Source organism: Protopterus annectens, chromosome 1.part1 (assembly GCF_019279795.1).
Source record: "Protopterus annectens isolate FY-2018-M chromosome 1.part1, PAN1.0, whole genome shotgun sequence".
Lineage (NCBI taxonomy): Eukaryota > Metazoa > Chordata > Ceratodontiformes > Protopteridae > Protopterus > Protopterus annectens.
In genome coordinates this window covers 1,577,858,528-1,577,878,527 of record NC_056726.1, presented here as the reverse complement: position 1 = coordinate 1,577,878,527, position 20,000 = coordinate 1,577,858,528, and positions in this window count along the sequence as shown.

The following is a 20,000-nucleotide window of genomic DNA, read 5'->3' as shown; positions in this document are numbered from 1 at the left end:
TGCGGAAGAGGGGATACCAGTGTTGGCATGGTTCTGAAACTCGAAAAGAAGAAGTTATGTACTTACCATAACGTTCCATGCGAGTTGTACATCTCGCCTTTTTGTTCTTACAAACGGGTTCGGAGCTGATCTCTCGGCTCCGAGTCGGCCGCTTTCCAAGCTCAGACTCTCAGAGAAGCTCGAGACCTAGTGGATATCCCATGATTCCCTGCTGTAACTCCCCAGATCTAGCAAGCTGCAATGCAGGAAACCAAGGAAAGGTACCAACCCCCTGAATCGTGAATTCCAGAAGAAAACAGGAATAGAGGAAGGAGGCAACCTGCCCAAAGATAGGCTGATCTAAAAATGCCTAAAACTGACCTCCCTGCTAAGGCAACCATCACTCTCTATGGAGAGGGACGGAGGGAGGGAATGTAAGAACAAAAAAGCGAGATGTACAACTCACATGGAACGTTATGGTAAGTACATAACTTCTTTATGTGAAGTTGTACTATCTCACCATTTTGTTTTTACAAACGGGTAGCGTCCCAAGCACCCTAATCCTGGGTGGCTCATGGGAGAACATTCCTGAGCACAGTGGAACCAAAGGAGGCCCTGTCCCTGGAAGCCCTGTCCACTTTATAGTGAGTGATGACCGTGTGAGGCTTAGACCATGTGGCAGCTGCACAGATAACATCTAAAGGCAAACGGGCAGCATACGCCAGGGATGTAGACACCGCCCGGGTAGAATGGGCTTTAATGTCAAGAGGCAATGACTGATTGTTAGACGTGTAAACAAATTTGATACAGTTAGCCAGCCATCTGGATAAAGTGGTTTTTGAAACTGCATGTCCCTTCCTGTTATCAACGAATGAAACAAACGGCTATTCAGTCTGTCTAAAATCCTTAGTACGGTCAAGGTAGAACAAGGGCCGGCCTTAGCTGAAACGGCGCCCTTGGCGAAGTACTGCTCTGGCGCCCCTTAAGCCCCACCCACACTGTACTCGAGGAACAACCCTATTTGACCCACGCCCACAGATGGGTCACTCCCACAAAACCCACTCCAGTTCTTTCAATCTTTAAATGCATGAAAAAACAATCATACTGTGAGACACCTTATAGTGTAGTTAAGCAATTGAAGGCCAAATTCTCCTTAATAAACCAGCGTCATCTGTAGTTAGTGTAGAGTTTATCTACAGTCATGAAAGACAGTATTAACTTCTTTTTGGAAGTTGCATTGATGTTGACATGTAGAAGTTCTCATTTGGTCTAGTGTAGCATCAACTCTACATTAATACATTACTATATACCCTAATGTGCTTCATGCTCTTCACAGGTCAACCATCAAGTCCACATACTTCAATGACAGCCACACATTGTGATGTGGTGGTGCTGCAGCTGTATGCTGACCCAGGGGCCAAAAAGGAAAGCAGAGGTACTGCTATCAAATATTCTTTAAGATTCTATTGATCTGCAGTAAAAAAAGCAAGTACACCACAAAATCAAAGCAGACCCTGTTCAGTCACACATTACATGACTACTGCTGTTAGGCTTTACCCAGCCATTGTCTTTTCATTTCAGCAAATTATATATATTCAGCAGCTAAGTAAGGATTAAATAATAACAGACACTAATCTGATAAACCACAAATTCACACAAAGGAAACTCAAACGTCAAAATGCATCTTTAAAGAAAACACTAAAACTGCATTGCCCAACACAAAACGGGCAAAAAGAGCAAGAGTTAAAAATAGTATTTCTGACAAAATCAGAACGTAAAAATCACAAATACGCCTTCAAAAAGCTGCACTAGCAATGCTTATGTTGCTATAAAATATGCTTTAACATTCTATTGATCTGCAGTCGAAAATCAAGTAAATCAAAATCAAAGCAGAATCTGTTCAGTCACACATTACATGATTACTGCTATCGGAAGCTTTAATAAAATTAAACTCCTTTGTTTCAGCCATTTCAGTTTGGAGTTAATCTAGAATTTCTCTTGTGCAAACATTATTATAAACAAGATGACTGTTATTGCTCTGAAGAGTTGTTGCTCTTAGTCTGACTGCAGGAAATAGGATATAGTAAATACAATAAAACAAAAAAAAAAAATTTTTAAAATTTTAAAAATTTTTTTTAAAAAAATTTTCCTTAAATTTTTAAAAAATTTTTTTTTAAAATTTAAAAAAAAAAATTTTTTAAAAAAATTTTTTGGGCCTTTTTTTTTTTGTTTTTAAAGGGGGAAAAAAAAAAAAAAGGGGGCAAGTTTTTTAAAAAAAAATTTGGAACCCAAAAATTTTTTTGGGGGAAAAAAAAAAAATTCCCCCCCAAAAAAACCCCCTTTTTAAAAAATTTAAAAAATAAAAAGGGAAATTTAAAACAAAAAAAATTTAAAAAAAATTTTTTTAAAAAACCCAAAAAAAATGGGGGAAAATTTTTTTTCCCCCCTTTTTTTCCCAAAAAAATTTTAAAAAAAAAATTTTTAAGGGGCCCCTTTTGGGGGTTTTTGGGGGAAAAAATTTTTTTTAAAAAACCCGGGGGGTTTTTAAAAAAGGGGAAAATTGGGGAAAAAGGAAAAAAAAATTTCCCCCAAAACCCCCTTTTTAAAATTTTTAAAATTTTTTGGGGCCCAAAGGGGAAAAAATTTTTTTTTAAAAAAAAATTTTTTTTAAAAAAAAAGTAAATCACAAAACAAACGGCCCAATTACATGATTCTTTTTTAAAAAATTAAACTCCTTTTTTTCCCACCATTTCAGGGGGTTAAAAACCGGGAAATTTAATAAAAAAAATAGGTAAATAAAATAAAAACAACAAATCAATTCCAAACCTAGGAATATCTTCTAAAATTTAATATTATATTGTAAAAAAAAAAAAGTATCCTATCAGTTAAATTATGTCAAAGTCTCTTCTATGGAAATTGTATGTTAAAAGTCCTTAAAATAGTTTTGAAAAAATTTTTCAGTTTTTCACCCATTTTTCCAGTAAAAACCAAAAATGGTACGTCAAATTTTGATCAAAAAGTATAGGGAAAGCAAAAGATTTATTTTTTTTAAAATTAAAACCCAGGGTTTTTTTAAAATCCCCCAAAAATTTAAAAATTTTTTCAGTTTTATAACGTCCAAGGGAAGAAATAGTTAAAACAATTTAAAAATTATGCATGCAAAAGGGAAATCTACCAATTTTCCCCCTTCGGGTTTCCAAAATCAAAAAAGAAAACTCTCAAAATTTCATAGTCAAATTGACAGGCTTCAGTTAAAAAACAAAAACTTGCATTAAAGTAAGACTAAGAACTTGTTTAAAAATGCAGGGTTTGGAAAATCTTCCATACTGATTTCTAGGAACACCCTGATACAGCCTGTTACTTAACAAGTAATTTGTCTAATCAGGTTTTGGTGATTGCTAAAATTTGTGTCGGAGGCCAATGATGAACACATACCTTTTTTCCCAAAATTCCTACTCTAAAACGTCTTTATAGATAAATGATGATCAGGGAAACAAAAATTTGCAGTTTAAAAATTTCCCCAGAAATAGCCAAACAGCAAAAGCAATCAAGGTAAAGGGAGCCAGAGGCACAAACAAAAGCCCAAATTTTTTTTTTTTTGGGGGGGGAAAAAAATTTTTTAAAAAAAAAAAAAAAATTTTTTTTAAAAAATTTTTTTCCCCCCCTTTTTTTGGGGGGGCCCCCCCGGGGTTCCCCCCCCAAAAAAAAAAAAAACCCCCCCCCCCCTTTCCCCCCGTTTTTAACAAAGGAACAAAAGGTTAAAAAAAAAAACCCCCAAAAAAAAAAATATTTTAAAAAAAAAAAAAAAAAACCGGGAAAAAAAAAAACCCCCCGGGGGGGGTTTTTGGGGGAGGGGGGGGAAAAAAAAAACCCCCCCCAAAAAAATTTTTTTAAAAAAAAATTTTAAGGGTTTTTTTTTTTCCCCCCCCCAGGCCCGGGGGGGGGAACCTTTTTACCAAAGAGCAGCAAAAGCAATAAAAAACAAGGTGAAGGGAGGGCCAGAGGCACAAACAAAAAGCCCAAACCCGTGCCGTTTGTGTAGCCCACATGGAGCTGCAGAGAACCAGGAAGACCACCGATGAGTCACTTGTGTCCAGAGATAACCCGGAAATAGAAGTTATGTCCTTACCATAACGTTCCATGTGGAGTGTTCATCTCGCCTTTGTTCTTACACCTGGGTTCGGAGCCGATCCTCGGCTCCGTGTCGGCCGGTTGGCAAAGCTCTGCATCGAGAAGAAGCTCGAGACCAACCTAACTCCCACAATCCCCCTCTGCCTTTACCTCAGATCTAGTTTGCAAGCAAACCAGAAGTCAACAGAGAGAATATAACACATTCATGCCAACAAGAACAACATAGCTGAAAAATATATATTTACAACAACTGCTTAAGGCAGAAGCAGGAAAACCAAACCAGACACCTAAACTGGACGTTCTTCCTGAGGGTGGGAGGGTGGAATGTAAGAACAAAGCGAGATGAACACTCCACATGGAGCGTTATGGTAAGGACATAACTTCTATATGTGAGAGTGTTCAATCTCGCCATTTGTTCTACACCTGGGTAGCGCCCCTAGCTCCATGTTCCTGAGGAACTCACAGGAGAACGCTCCTGAGCACAGTGGAACCAAAGATTGCCCTGTCCCTAGGAATCCTGTCTACTTTGTAATGAGTAATGAATGTATGTGGTTTAGACCAAGTAGCAGCCGCTGAAATAGTGTCTAACGGTGGGTGGGCTGCATGAGCCAGGGATGTAGATACTGATCTTGTAGAGTGCCCTTTGGGCTTGACAGGTAAAGTTTGCTCGAGGCAGTATAAACAAAAATAATACAATTGGAAGCCATTTGAAAGGGTTCTTTCAGTAATCGCCATACCCTTCTTGCTGTCTGCAAAGGCTATAAAAAGCTGGTCTGTTTTCCATGATCTCTTGTTCTATCCAAGTAAAATCTGAGTTCTCTATGAACATCTAACTTCTGTAACATGTATTCCACCTTATTGCAGTGTTTTTTGAAAAAAGGTGGGGAGCTCAATGGACTGATTAATATTATTAACGGAGCAAACTTTGGGAAGAAAAAGATGGATTAGTAAGAGATACTCTATCAGGGTGAAAGATCAAATAAGGGTGCATAACGGAGAGAGCTTGAAGCTCCCACACCCGTCTGGCCGATGTAATAGCCACCAAAAAGAGGGTCTTCCATGACAAAAACTTCAAAGGACAGGAAGAGGCTGGTTCAAAAGGTGGTAGCATCAGTTGAGATAAAAGAAGGTCCAAGTTCCAAGGTGATGTAGGACTTCTAACTGGAGGTCTAATATGGAAAGATCCTTTTAGAAAGGCCTTACAAAGACTGTGAGCCATAATAGCAGCCTCACTATCTTCCACATGAAAGTTTGAAATGGCAGCCAATTGCACTCTCAAAGTGGCAATAGAAGCTCCTTGGTGGAACAGTTCGGTTAAAAACTCCAAGACCCTATTTAGAGGAGCTACCACGGGGTCCAATTGATGTGTATTTGCCCAGTGCACAAAACGCTTCCATTTACTAGTGTAAATTTTTGTAGTGGAAGCTTTATGAGAAGCCACCAGGATAATTCGAACTGCAGGGGAAAGAAGATCAGACCTGGCTAAGAAGGGAAGCAGAGCAGCCAAGCTGCTAGTCTGAGGGAGAGTAGCGACGGGTGGGAAGCCCCTGACGAGTGGGTCAGTAGATCCGGCTCGGTCCAGGATCCAGGGTTCCCAGTCCGTGTGCCAGAAGAAAGGGAAACCAGATTTGACGAGGCCAGAATGGGGCAATGAGGATAATTGTCCTTTGCAGGTTGTTGGCTTTCTGTAGAAATTTTGCAATCAGGGGAACAGGAGGAAAAGTGTACAGGAGACCCGGGGGCCAATCGTGAACCAGAGCGTCCTGGGGACTTCCCCTGGAGGGGGTAATAGGGCAAAATAGCTTCTGCATTTGGCGTTCATTGGAGACGCAAACAGATCGCAGGAAGGCTGGCCCCACTTGCGAAAAATTTCCTTCGCAACTGATTGTTTGAGGGACCACTCGTGAGGTAACAGGATGGCTCTGCTCAACCTGTCCGCTATGACGTTGGATAACCCCGGGATGTGCGTTGCTATCAGAAAGCGACCCGTGGACTCCGCCCATTGCCAAATTCTCATGGCCTCTCTGCATAGTTGATAAGACTTGGTTCCCCCTTGTTTGTTTATGTACCATACTACGGACATGTTGTCCGACTGAACTGCTATTGTCCCTAGAGGAAGGAGGGGAGCAAAGTGTTGCAACGCTAGAAACACTGCCCTCAACTCTAGAACATTGATGTGCAGATTGTACTCCAAACTGGACCATTCACCTTGGACTGTCTGTCCCTGAAAGATGCCCCCCCACCCTATCAGGGAAGCGTCCGTGGTCACCATAGCTGTCGGCGTGGGTAGCACAAATGGTCTTCCGCTGGAAAGATTGCAAGTCTGAAGCCACCAAGCCAGGTGTGATTTGCATATGTTTGTGATGTGGATTTCGTGCGTCAGGGGGTAAGTGCTGGAACGACCATTGTGCAAACAGTAGCCATTGAAGAACTCTCATGTGCAGTCTTCCCAAGGGTATCGCAATGAGAGAAGCTGCCATGAGACCCAACACCTTCAGAACCAGTTTTGCTGGAGATTTTCTGGACAATAGAAGAAGAGATATATGGTTTTGTAGGGAGGCTATCCTTTCTGGAGGAAGTCTTAGGATTAAGCAACGCATCCAATTCTGCTCCTATGAATGAGATATGCTGTGATGGCTGTAGTAAAGATTTTTGAAATTTACGAAATTCGAGATGAACACAGAGTTGAAGTGTGTAATCCCTGGCCTGAATCAGTCGACGCTCGGTGGTGGTAGAAAGGCCAGTCGTCCAGATACGAAACACCTGGAATCCCAGGCGCCTCAAGTGAGACGCTACCACTGCCATACATTTGGTGAAACCCTGGGGGCTGAGGTCAGACCAAAGGGCAGGGCTTCAAACTGAAAATGACTGGCTCCCAGCGGAAGCTTAAGTGATCCTGGCGCCCTGGCCATTTTGATGTGGTAGTATGCATCCTTTAGATCTCTTGAGCACATCCAGTCGTCCTTCTGTAAGAATGGAAGGATCGATTGAAGCGTGACCATCCGGAACTTTTCTTTCTTGATGAAGGTATTGAGTTTGCTTAGGTCCAGAATTGGCCTCCAGTCCCCTGTCTTTTTTGGAACTAAAAAGAACCTTGAGTAAGTTCCGAATCCTCTCTGGTCCGCTGGGACTGGCTGGATGACTCTTTTTTTTAGCAGCTTTGAAATTTCTATAGCTGCAGGGCATCGCAGATGGGGCGGAACATCTGGGAGTCTTTTCTGCGGAACTGGGGGCAATAGGAAGGGAATTCTGTAACCTCTGGTAACAATGCTTTTTACCCAATTTTCTGATGTAAGACTTTGCCAGGCCTGAGGGTATAAAGCTGGCGACCGACTGCCTCCAGAGCAGGACAGCCGGCCTCCTCTCAGGAGTGCTGGAAAGGTTTCCGGGAGTGTATCCCTGTCACCTTGGTTTTGCGGACCCTCTCTGCTGCCAGGGCGGCGTCTTCCACCTCTGCCCCTCCTTTGCCTCTAGAGGGGCATCTCCCTGTGCCTGGGAAAGAGCCTTGGGGTTTTCAAACCACATTTTACCACCGCTGTTGCCTTTGGGGTACGGTCTGGATGGGGTGGAAAAACGGACTCCGACAGCAGACAGAGTCTTTCCCTCTTGCTCACACCGGGTAAGGGTCTCCTTTACTTTGGGGCCAAAGAGAGTGGCACCATCAAATGGGGCGTTAGTAAAGGAAGACTTGAAGGCTTCCGCAAGGAACATAAGCGCATCCAGGATTGTCTACGAAGAGCAATCGTTGAAGCGCTGCCCTACTCGACCCTTCGGCTGCGTGGAGATCAGCCTCATGGACGAGTTTGCAATAGATGTACGGGTATTGAGATGTGCTGTAACTTTCTCCGAGACAGCAGCATCTGTAGTACCCTGGAGGGTATCTCCCAACTCTTTGATTAGATCCCTCTGTAAACGTGTAAAATGGGTCAAATAGTTCAGGGATCGCATAGAAAAAGCCGCTGAACTAAAAATGCGCTTCCCATACATGTCCATAGTCTTAGAATCTCTGTTAGGCGGATGGACAGATGAGGAAGATTCAGACATCTCCTTTTTCGTGGCCGCTGCCACCACCATAGCGTCCACTGGAACTCCCTTTGTTAGATAAGCCTTATCTTGAGGGGCTGTAATATTTATTAGGCTTTCTAGGGACTGGCTCCACCGTGTCAGGTGTCTCCCATGCCCTCCGAGCAATCAATTCCATCAATTCATCAAGGGAGTGACCCAGGAGGAGGAAGGGCGAGCACCGAATGCCTTCAGCAAGACTGACTCATCCTCAGAAGGGGGTAGGGCTTGCCAATCACCTCTCTGTTTTAGGATCTCCAGGATGTCAGAAAAGGACACATCCTCTGAGGGTGATTTAGGGGACCCTTCTGACTCATCCAAGTCAGTGTCCAATGTCAAGGATTCCTGTGGAGAATCCAAGTGTCTCCTCTACACAATCTTTTCCTCGAACATCTTGGGGGCATCCGATGAAGCCTCCGAGGAAGAGGGCACCTCAAGGGGTGGCTGAGACACTGGTGCTCGACGCTTAGATGTAGCCGTGTGTGCAGAGGAGGATAACGGACCTTTATGGGAAGGAGAAGCCGTCTCTGCTGAAGTGGTTGTCTGAGTAGACAACACCTTCCTCATGAGATCAGCCCGGGTCCCGAGTCGAGGTATCCCCAGGTTCCAAGAAATCGGAGGAATCCCGAGACAGGCACGATGGCATCGACTCCGAGGACGGAGCTGAGTCGATCCGAGCCGAGGCTCGAGGAGAGTCGGAACCGAAATATCGGTCCGACTCTCAGTCCCCGATCGAAGGATGGATCTTGCCCGAGACTCCGGTACTGGATCCGACGGAGTCGAGTGAGCGGTGCCGACCCGAGAAAAAGACGGTTCTGGCACCGAGGGCTCCACAATCAACAGATCAGCTCTCCGGCTCGAAGACTGGATAGGCCTCGGAGGAACAGGTGGAGATAAGGAAGGCCTTCGAGTCGACACCAACTGAGAGGAGACAGAGATGAGCTTGGATAAGGCCGTATTCTCCATCAATTTCTGCACCAGCGGTCTACATCGGTGTCGGAGGGGCCTTGAAGAAGAGCGTCGAAGGAATTGGAAGACGGAGCCGACCTCAAAAGTACAGGAGGAGGAAGCTCCGTCACGGTTCCAAGACTCGAGGCTCGGTAACTGACAAAAGTTCAACACTCGGCCCGAAGCCTGTGGAACCGGTGATCGAACTTTAAATGAAGAGCTCGGGCCGATGACATGGGCTCCGACGCCTTCGATTCCTTTGAGGATTTAGATGCCTGGTCTGATGCATCCAGAGCCTCTTGGAATGCAGGCTTCAAAGGCCCCTATCCATAAGTTTTCGCGCCTGTCATGACCCTTCCACTGAAAGAATGGCAGATGGAACAGTCTTCCTGCAGATGGAGAGGGCCAAGACAGTAGACGCAGGAACTATGATTATCTGTGACAGACATTTTCTGTCCACATTGGCACCTTTTGAAGCCTGATTTAGCCTTTTCAGACATGTTAACAAAGTCAAATCCAGGTATAATAGAAAAGCCAGTATAAAAAGTCAAATCCAGTAAAAAATTGTCAAATCCTGTAAGTTAAGTCAAATCCTGTAGTCAATCCAGAAAAGTTAAAGGGTGGGGTAGGCCCCGAGGGAATAAACTCTAAAAGTATATAAATACTATATACGGAACCGAGAAACCCTCGATACACTACTCACACACACACAGTCTACTTTAAAGAGAAATATTTTTATCCAAAATATAAGAAATAATAAATCTTAGCTTTGAGGTGGTCCGAGCTCATCAAAAATGATGCGAACGTTGCAGCGGCAAACTAGATCTGAGGTAAAGGCAGAGGGGGATTGTGGGAGTTAGGTTGGTCTCGAGCTTCTTCGTTGCAGAGCTTTGCCAACTGAAGTGGCCAACCCGACGGCCGAGGATCGGCTCCGAACCCAGGTGTAAGAACAAACGGCAAGATTGAACACTCTCACATGTAACGTTATAGCCAAAAAATGCGCCCGCCTCTCATTCCTTTCTTCATTGACAATGAGATAGAGAGGCGGACGTGAGCTGGTTAAATACACTCAATTGGAGCAGTAGCCAGGACGTCAGTGGTATGAAAGAATCACTGATTGGATGCTTTAACAAGAGCAGCCACTCACATTCAGTACATAGATGCAGGGGTAGGGAATGGAGAATGTAGTATAGTACGGCTTAGTTAGGGGGCTGTGCTATGTACTGTGGATTGAAATATAGGTCATGCTTTGTACTACAACATGGGGGGAGGGCGCAATTGCTACCTACAATATGGGCGGGGGGGGGTGAAAGTAAAGAAATGTGAAACACCGTCTGAGACTGAAATTGCGCCCTTTTGAGGCCGGCCTGTACGGCGCCCTAGGCGGTCGCCTAGTTCACCTATGCCTAAGCCGGCCATGGGTAGAACCTTAGCTGCCGGTGCACGTCAAGCTTATGCAACATATATTCTAGTTTGTTGGTGTGATGTCTAAAGAAGGTAGGAAGTTCGATGGATTGATTTAGGTTGTTCTCTGAGCACACTTTGGGAAGGAAAGTGGGGTTAGTCCTAAGAGAAACTCTGTCTGGGTGAAAAATGAAATATGGCGGTCTGGAGGACAATGCCTGCAGTTCAGACACTCTACGCGTGGAAGTAATGGCTACCAAGAAAATAGTCTTCCACGAAAGGAATTTCAGATGGCATGAAGAGGCTGGTTCGAATGGGGAAATCATCAATTGTGATAATATGAGATTTAAATTCCAGGGAGAAATAGGGTGTCTAACCGGTGGTCTGCGGTGATGGGTTCCTTTTAGAAATGCTTTACACAGCCTATGCGCCATAATGTTAGATCCATCACATCCTACATGAAAGTTTGAGATAGCAGCTAATTGTACTCTTATGGTGGCAGCTGCTGAGCCCTTACTGAACAATGAGGATAAAAACTCCAGAATGATATGAAGTGGCGCCACAAATGGATCATTGTTGTAGCGAGCAACCCAATGTACGAATCGTTTCCACTTACTATTGTATAATTTCTTGGTAGACAGTTTGTGCGAAGAAACTATGATATGCTGGACGGCAGGGGACAAATCAGTAGACCTGGCTAAAGTGGAAATTGGAGCAGCCAAGCTGTCAGATTTAGGTAGAGAAGGGAAGGATGAAGAACTCCCAACGAATGGGTCAGCAGGTCCTGCACTGGGTCCAGGATCCACGGATCTTCCAGTTGATATTTCCGCAGAAAGGGGAACCAAATTTGCCGAGGCCAAGACGGGGCTATCAATATAACTGTCCTTCCTAGACTTCTGGCTTTCTGAATAAATCTGGGAATTAAGGGGATTGGTAGAAAGGCATATAGGAGACCCGGGGGCCAATCGTGCACGAGTGCGTCCCTTGGTTTGTTCCCCGGTGGGGAATAAAGGGCAAAGTAGCTGCTGCATTTGGCATTCATTGGGGATGCAAACAGGTCGCATCACGGCTGGCCCCATCGGAAGAAGATCTGTTCCGCCACACTCTGTTTTAGAGACCACTCTTGAGGCAGCAGCATAGCCCTGCTTAAACTGTCGGCTATCACGTTGGAAGATCCCAGGATGTGCATTGCTGTCAGAAAGTGTCCGGTGGATACAGCCCACTGCCATATTCTCAGGGCCTCGCGGCATAGGAGATAGGACTTGGTTCCCCCTTGTTTGTTGATGTACCAGACTACTGACATGTTGTCCGTCTGGATGGCAATCATACCTAGAGGTATAGAGTTGTGAAAGTGCTCCAGGACGTTGATATGCAAATGAGTCTCCATAACCGACCAAGTGCCTTGGATAGTCTTTTCCTGAAAAAGCCCCCCCCCCCTATCAGGGAAGCATCCCTGGTCACTGTGGCTACGGGTTGGGGAAGAACAAAGGGACGACCGATTGTCACTTGGTCGCTGATTAACTACCAAGTGAGATCTTTCTTGCAAAGAGTTGTCAATCAAATCTCGTATGATAAGGGTAGACTCTGGTAGGACCACTGAGCGAAAAGTAGCCATTGTAATATCCACATGTGTATTCGGCCTAAGGGAACTGCTATCAAGGTCGCTGCCATTGTGCCAAAAAGTTATATTATCTGTGACGCCGGTGCTTTGTCGAGAACTAGGAGGCTGGATAACTGATCTCTCAGTGAGACAATTCTGGATTAAGGCAACTTGATTTTTTCGTTGACTGTGTCTATTTCTGCTCCTAAGAAGGTAATATGCTGCGAGGGCAATAATACAGATTTCTCGAAATTTAGAGTGATACCTAAATGAGAACAAAGATGTATTAAGTAGTCTTGTCCACAGAAGTCGATACTTGGTGGTGGCGGTAAGGAGCCAGTCGTCCAGATACGGAAACACTCGGAATCCTAGTCGTCTCAGATGAGCCGTAACCACCGCCATGCATTTGGTGAACACCCTGGGGGCTGTGGTGAGACCAAAGGGCAGGGGTTCTGAATTGGTAATGACTGGGTCCCAGCCGAAAACGCAGATGATCTCTGGATGCTCTGTCCATTTTGATATGGTAGTATGCATCCTTGAGATCTATAGAGCACATCCATTCACCCTTTGACAAAAACGGGAGGATTGATTGCAGCGTGACCATCCGGAACTTCTCCTTCTTTACAAAGGCGTTGAGCCTGCTGAGGTCTAGAATGGGCCTCCAGTCCCCCATCTTCTTTGGCACTAAAAAGAACCTTGAGTAAGTTCCGAATCCTCTTTGGTCTGCCGGGACTGGCTGGATGACTCTTTTGTCTAGAAGATTTTGAATCTCTATCTCTGCTAGTTTTCTCAGACTGGGTGGAACGTCTGGACTTTTTGCAAATACAGGGGGATTTCTTATAAAGGGAATGTGGTAACCTCTGGTAATGATGCTTTTCACCCAGGAATCTGTTGTGATGTTTAGCCAGGCATTTGGGTGTAAAGCTAAGCGACCCCCGACTGTCTCCAGAGTAGAACAGCCGGGCTTCCCTTCAGGAACGCTGATAGGGTTTGCCAGAGAACTGCTCCCTGTCACCCTGGTTTTGCGGACCACCTCTGCCGATTGGACGGTGTCTTCTATTTTGACCTCTTCCTCTGCCTCTGGAGGAGGTATCTGTAGGTGTGTTTTGGAAAGCTTCCTGAGGTTTCCGGAACCACATTTTCCCACTTCGTTGCCCTTTGGGGTACAGTCTGGTTGGAGTGGAAAAACGGACTCCGACGGCAGATGGTCTTTCCTTCTTGCTCACACCTCATGAGCGTCTCCTTAACTTTTGGACCAAACAAGGCCGATCCATCAAAGGGGGTGTTCACAAATGAAGACTTAAAGGCTTCCGCGAAGGAGCACAGGCGCATCCAGGATGGTCTCCTAAGAGCTATTGCTGAACCCGCCGCTCTACTCGAACCCTCGGCAGCATATGAAATGAGCCGCATGGATGAGTTGACTATGGAATTTAGGGTGTTGAGTTGTGCATTCACCTTGTCAGAGATTGCATCAGCTACATTACCCTGGACAGCGTCTCCTAGTTCTTTGAGGAGATCTCATTGAAGACGTGTGAAATGAGTTAGGTAGTTTAGCAGTCTCATGGAAAATGTCGCCAAACTGAAAATGCGTTTTCCATATCTGTCCATAGTCCTGGAATCTTTATTAGGAGGATGGACAGTAGAAGAAGATTCCAACATCTCTTTCTTAGTGGCCGCCGCCGCCACCACCATAGTATCAACCGGAACTCCTTTTGTCAAGAAGGACTTGTCTGATGGTGCAGTAATGAACTTATTAGGCCTCCGAGGGACTGGTTCCATGGGGTCAGGAGACTCCCACGCCCTTCGATCAACTAGTTCCTTTAGTTCATTGAAGGGCGGAGTAACCCAAGAGGTGGATGGTTGAGATCCAAAGACCTTCAGGAGAACCGACTCGTCCTCAGTAGGGGCAAGGGACTGCCAATCCCCTCTCTGTTTCAGGATTTCTAGAATGTCTGAAAATGAGACATCTTCCGAGGGGGACTGTGGGGACCCTTCTGATTCTTCCAAGTCTGTATCTGATGTAAGAGATTCCTGAGGGGAATCTAAGTGCCTCCTCTTGCACAGTTTCTTCCTAGGCACTTCCTCAGTGGGAGCCTCCGGAGAAGTATCTAGGGAGGAGGGGTCACCCGAAGGGGATTCCTGAGGCCCTGGATCTCGACGCTTAGAAGGGATCTGAGGAGAAGAGGTAGAACGAGGCCCTTTAGGAAGAGGTGAAGACAGATCCCAAGAAGCAGTGGTCTTAGCAGACAAAACCTTCCCCATGGCATCGAAGGCACCAGAATCCCGATTCGAAGAATTGACCGGCTCCGAAAAGATTGGTTGATCGCTCCGAACCAAGACCCCACGCTCCAAACCAGAGGACAGGGCCAAAGACATCTGCGCCGAAGCACCAAGCGGTAGAGTCAGAACCGAAGTGTCAGTTCGACTCTCACAACCGGAGTCGACGAGTGACTGTCGGTCCCGAGGTTCTTCCGTTGGTACCGAAGAAACCAAGGTTGATGGAGCCAAGGGAAGAGGATCGAACCTCAGCTCCACAGGTTCTACTAGCATCGGCTCCGTCAGCCTCGGCTCCGAAGATTCGATGGGTTTCGGAGGAGGAGGAATGGAGGAAACAAGGGTCAAATTTGGCACCGAATTCACTTGACTCAAAGCAGATAACATTTTGGCAAGGGCCGGGTTCTCCAATAACCTTTTCACCACTCGATCCAGATCCACATCAGATAATCTGGAGGAGTGTGAAGAGTGATGGGTCGAAGGAGCCAAAGAATGCACCGACTGAAGGATAGGTGATTGGGGTGCATCGAAAAATCGGCTACACCACCAGAGATCGAACAGGTGGGATCGATACTCGGCCCCGAGGTCTGTGGAACCGATATTCGAATCACGCCAGAGGTACTCTGAGCCGGAGACTTAAGCTCCGAAAATCCTCTAGAAGACTTAGACCCCTTCGACGTCTTAGAAGAGAGGTCAGCTTTTTCAAGAGCGGCCTGAAAATCCGGTTTTAGAAGCCCTCTATCTACCAACTTCCTTCTTCTTTCTAGCACTGAAGGAGTGGCAGATAGAGCAGACTTCTTGCAAATGTACAGAGCCAAGACAATACACACATGTGTTGTGGTTGTCAGTAATGGACATCTTCTGTCCACAACCACATCTCTTAAAACCTGACTTTTGTTTTTCGGACATACTAAAGTCCGACAAAAAACACAACAAATAAGCTTAAGTATTCTACTATGATTTTTTATATATATATATATATATATATATATATATATATAATAAATAAATAAAAGAGAAACACCGACTAAAATATGTATATTATAATATATTGACAGAGCCCTGTCAACTACTAAGGAGAAAAAAACCCTTCAACTACGAAATTACTATAAAAAATCTACTCTACCAAAACTAACTAATTTAAGACCATCAAAGAAAATAAATTCCTAAACTACAAAAATTTTTAAGTAAGAAAAGTTTTCACTGGCCCGAGCTTCACTTTTGAGAGCTTGCGATCGTTGCAGCGGCAAACTAGATCTGGGGAGTTACAGCAGGGAATCATGGGATATCCACCAGGTCTCGAGCTTCTCAGAGTCTGAGCTTGGAAAGCGGCCGACTCGGAGCCAAGGGATCGGCTCCGAACCTGTTTGTAAGAACAAAACGGCGAGATAGTACAACTTCACATCAAAAATTTCAGGAGTCGTCAGACAGGCACTTGCAAACTGCTTCTGCTTCAGGCACTGCACGGCAAGAAAGACTGATGTAATGGTGTCGGCTGCATGCTTTATACCCCGGACTACCTGACGTCATGGAAGATGAGACAGCAACAGACGCAGAACCCAAGACTTTGATAATCAGGCCGACTGAGGGCTACTGCAAGCAGATAACCCAAATGTGATGACTGCAACAGTGAAAAACGAAGAACATCTTCCCTTGCAGAGACAGAGAGAATCACCCGGAGTTGAAGCCTCAATCGATGGAGTCTGTGAATTGGAAGTGATACCAGACAGGACTGAGTACTGAACACTGCTCCAATGAACTCTATTTGTTGTGTAGGGATAAGGTTTGATTTCTCCCAATGTATCGTTATTCCCAACAATTTTTCCAGACAGAGAGAGAGAGGTAGTATAATGCAGTGCTGTTACCAGAAGATGCTTGGTGGGGGTGGTAAGGAGCCAGTCGTCCAGATATGGAAACACCCTGAATCCTTTTAGTCTCAAGTGAGCTGTTACTACTGCCATGCAATTTGTGAACACTCTGGGGGCTGTAGAGAGACCGAACGGCAGGGCACGGAATTGATAATGACTGGCTCCTAGCCGGAAGCGAAGCAGACTCCGGGAGCACTTGTCCATCTTGATGTGGTAATACGCATCCCGGAGGTCGATAGAGCACATCCAATCGCCTTCTCTTAAAAAGGGAAAAATGGACTGAACTATGACCATCTGGAATTTGGTTTGAGTGATGGACTTGTTTAAGCTGTTGAGATCAAAAATGGGTCTCCAGTCCCCTGTCTTTTTTGGCACCAAAAAGAATCTAGAGTAAAATCTGGATCCGCGCTAGTCTGGTGGGACTGGTTGGATGACTCGAGACGGCTTTATAATTTCTGAAGCTGCTTCTTCCCTTTGACTGAGTGGAACATCGGGAAGTTTTCTTGGAAATTTTGGCTGACAAGAAAGGGGAATGATATAACCTCTGGGGATAATGCTCTGCACCCAATGATCAGTGGTGATAGATTGCCAGGCAATTTGGTGCAGAGAGAAATGACCCCCCCCCCACTGTCTGCTTCCAGAGATAAGCAATCGGGGTGCTCCTCAGGAGCGCTGATAAGGCTGACCAGACAGAGAGTCCCTGGAGCCTTGGTTACGAGGACCTCCTCTGCCTCTATAGGGGCATCTTCCAGAATCATTACCCCCTCTGCCCCTGGGAGTATTATCACTACGTGTGGCATGGAAAGGACCCTGAGATTTCCTATGCCAAATTTTTCCACTCCTCTGATTCCTGGAGAAGGTATGTTGAGGGTTGGAAAAGCGTAGGCCTACGGCAGACAGGGTTTTTCCATCTTGCTCACACCTGGCTAGCGTGTCCTTCACTTTGCAGCCAAAAAGGGACGAAGCTTCAAGCATTCAGAAAGAAAGACCTGAATGGATCTGCGAGGTCACAAATGTGCATCCAGGCGTGACGCCTCATAATGCCTGAACCGATTGCTCTACCTGCTCCTTCAGTCACGTGACAACTTCATGGACGAGTTGGATATTGATTCCAGGGTTGCGAGCTGCAAGGTCACTTTGTCCCTGACCTCATCAGACAACTGTCCTGCGAGCGTCCCAGAGAGTTCACAGATCAAGTCCCTCTGGAGCCTCATAAAATGTGCCAAATAATTTAGGGACCATATAGCAAAGGTCCCTGAAGCAAAAACACCCTTTCCAAGTCTGTCCATTGCCTGGGATTCCCTGTTTGGCGGGTAGACAGCGGTACTTTCCTCAGCCAAGTCCTTTTTTGTGTCCGCCGCCACTACTACAGCATCAACTGGTAACCCTTTGGACCAATGCAGGTTCTCCTCGGGAGGAGAAAGAATTCTGTCTGGTCTCCAAGGGATTGCCTCAGTGGAATCAGGGTTCTTCCAAGCGTGCTGCATGATGAGCTGGACGAGCTTGTCGGCAGGTGGGATCACCCAAGAGGTAGAAGGTTGGGTGCGAAAAGCCTGAAGAAACACGGACTCAGACGAAGGGTTGGAGGGCTTCCAGTCATCTCTCTGTTTTAACATTTCCAGAATGTCTCTGAAGGAGATATCAGGAGGTGACCATGGGGACCCTTCATCATCGTAATCAGTGTCTTCTGTTAAGGACTCCTCGGGTGAGTCCATGTGCTTCCTCTTGCAAGTCTTCTTTCGAGGGGACTCCTCAGTGCGGGTCTCTGAGGAGGACTCGGAACAGCAGGTATCCTGAAAAGGGGTGTCCTGCGGCTTCTCTGCCCGGTGTAACGGGAGAGTGGTCTGTGACAGCTGTAGCTCAGGGGGTGAAAACTGGGGTTCTCACATCAAAGGAGTGCTGCCAGAAGCAAGAGCCCTCTCCATCATGCGTAAGGCAGGTCTGCCTAAGAGGGATGGGAGCCCAGAACAGAGAAAGACCACCTCTGGACCGGGGTCACACCCTGCTCTGATGAACCCGCCTCCATGGATGGAGCCTCAAGCAGGATCGGTGCGGACGTAGCTATTGGCACCTAGGATAGAACTGAGAAGAGAGGCGAGACTGTACATCGGGCAGACATGCCCGTCCCCCAATCTCCTGATTAAGGAAGGACTGGTTCAGTGGGAACCGAAGACCAGAGTGAGATGCACCGTAGGTGCTGAGGTGATGGGTTCCAAAAAGGATGTCTGAGCAGAAGGCTTCGGAATGGAGATGGTCGAAGGAGGAGTGTAAGATGGAGTCCGTGGATAAGACAACCAGAGTCTTGCAGGTGGATGGGTCTTAGAAAATGAGGGAATCCCCCTGGCTAACAGCTGGTCTACGAGACACACCACTTCGTGTTCCAAAAGGCTCCTGGTGGATCTAGTGGATACTCTGGATGAACAGTCAGGATGTTCCAGGAAGGGGCTATACGCTTGGCCCAGAAACCGATCTACGGAAGGGGGCATCAGGACCGTGGTGCAAGGTCTGCCAGCACCGAAATCTCTAATTTCAAGACTGGAAGTAAAGGGGTCAAATCCAGTGAGGTCGGTGCCAAAGTGGCACTCTGAGCCGAAACGGTCACTTCCAAAATGGAAACTAATGGTGTAGTCGAAGGTGTGCCCTGAGCCGAAGTGGCCACAGGTGCCGAAGTCAAAATAGGTGTAGTAAGGTCTATGATTGGTGCCGGAGGCAGGACCAGTGCTGAAACAGGCACCAGTATCGAAGGTTTTGAGATGGTCAGAGCCGAAAGGAGAAGGAGCCGAAGAGGCAGATTTATGCTCTGAAGATAACTTTGGGACCTTTGATTTCCCATGCTTGCTCTGATCACCCGATGGTGAAGAAGGAACAGAGTGGGATCTCTTTTTGTCCTTAGAAGGAGGGGTTGAGACCTCCACTGCAGAAATGCCCTCTGAGAAGGGAGACTTGAGTAACCCTTTCAGAATGAGGGTATTTTTGCGCTCATTACGAGCGCGTTGACTGAAACTGACAAATGTCACATGGAGACTGCACCGAAAGCTAAGGCACTCCCAAACAGTATCTCCAGGGTTCCCATCCACTCGTCAATACACTGTACGTAGAGAAAAGAAGGGAAACACCTGAATAAAAGTCAAAGCTAGTAGGTTAAACAGGAGAAATAATACCAACTATGGTATTGAAGAAATACCACAAGGGTAAAAGAGGAAAGGCCGTACCAAACAATGGTACTTGAAAGTTTACCAACGATAACAACTAGTAGACAGAAAAATAACAAGGCTAGGTAGAAGAAAAGACACTAGAAATACTAATCGCTTAATAAAATATGAAGATATCCAAAATTTTTCACACAAATATCAAAAAAATTTCACTTAGTTGAGAGCTCAGCTGAAACGAGGCTTTACTGCTATGCTGCAAACGAAATCTGAGGTAACAGGGAGAAAGGCATTCTGGGTAGAGACTTAGCTTGCGAGTTTTTTTGGCTGGCGCAAGCTTGGTAATAAGGCCGACTCAGAACCGATCCCAGTGATGAATGGAAAGAAGATTAACATCAGATAGGGGTTCAGAAAGTCCCAGGGTCCTCTCCATGATCCATGCGGAGGTAAAGTTCCCAGTCTTCCCCTGGAGGAACTAACGGAAGGCACCACCCACATGACAGAAGAAACCATCAGAACCAGGGATCCAGAGATTCCCTCACTGAATGATGCTACCCAGCACTCCTGAAAGGAGGCCCAATTGTC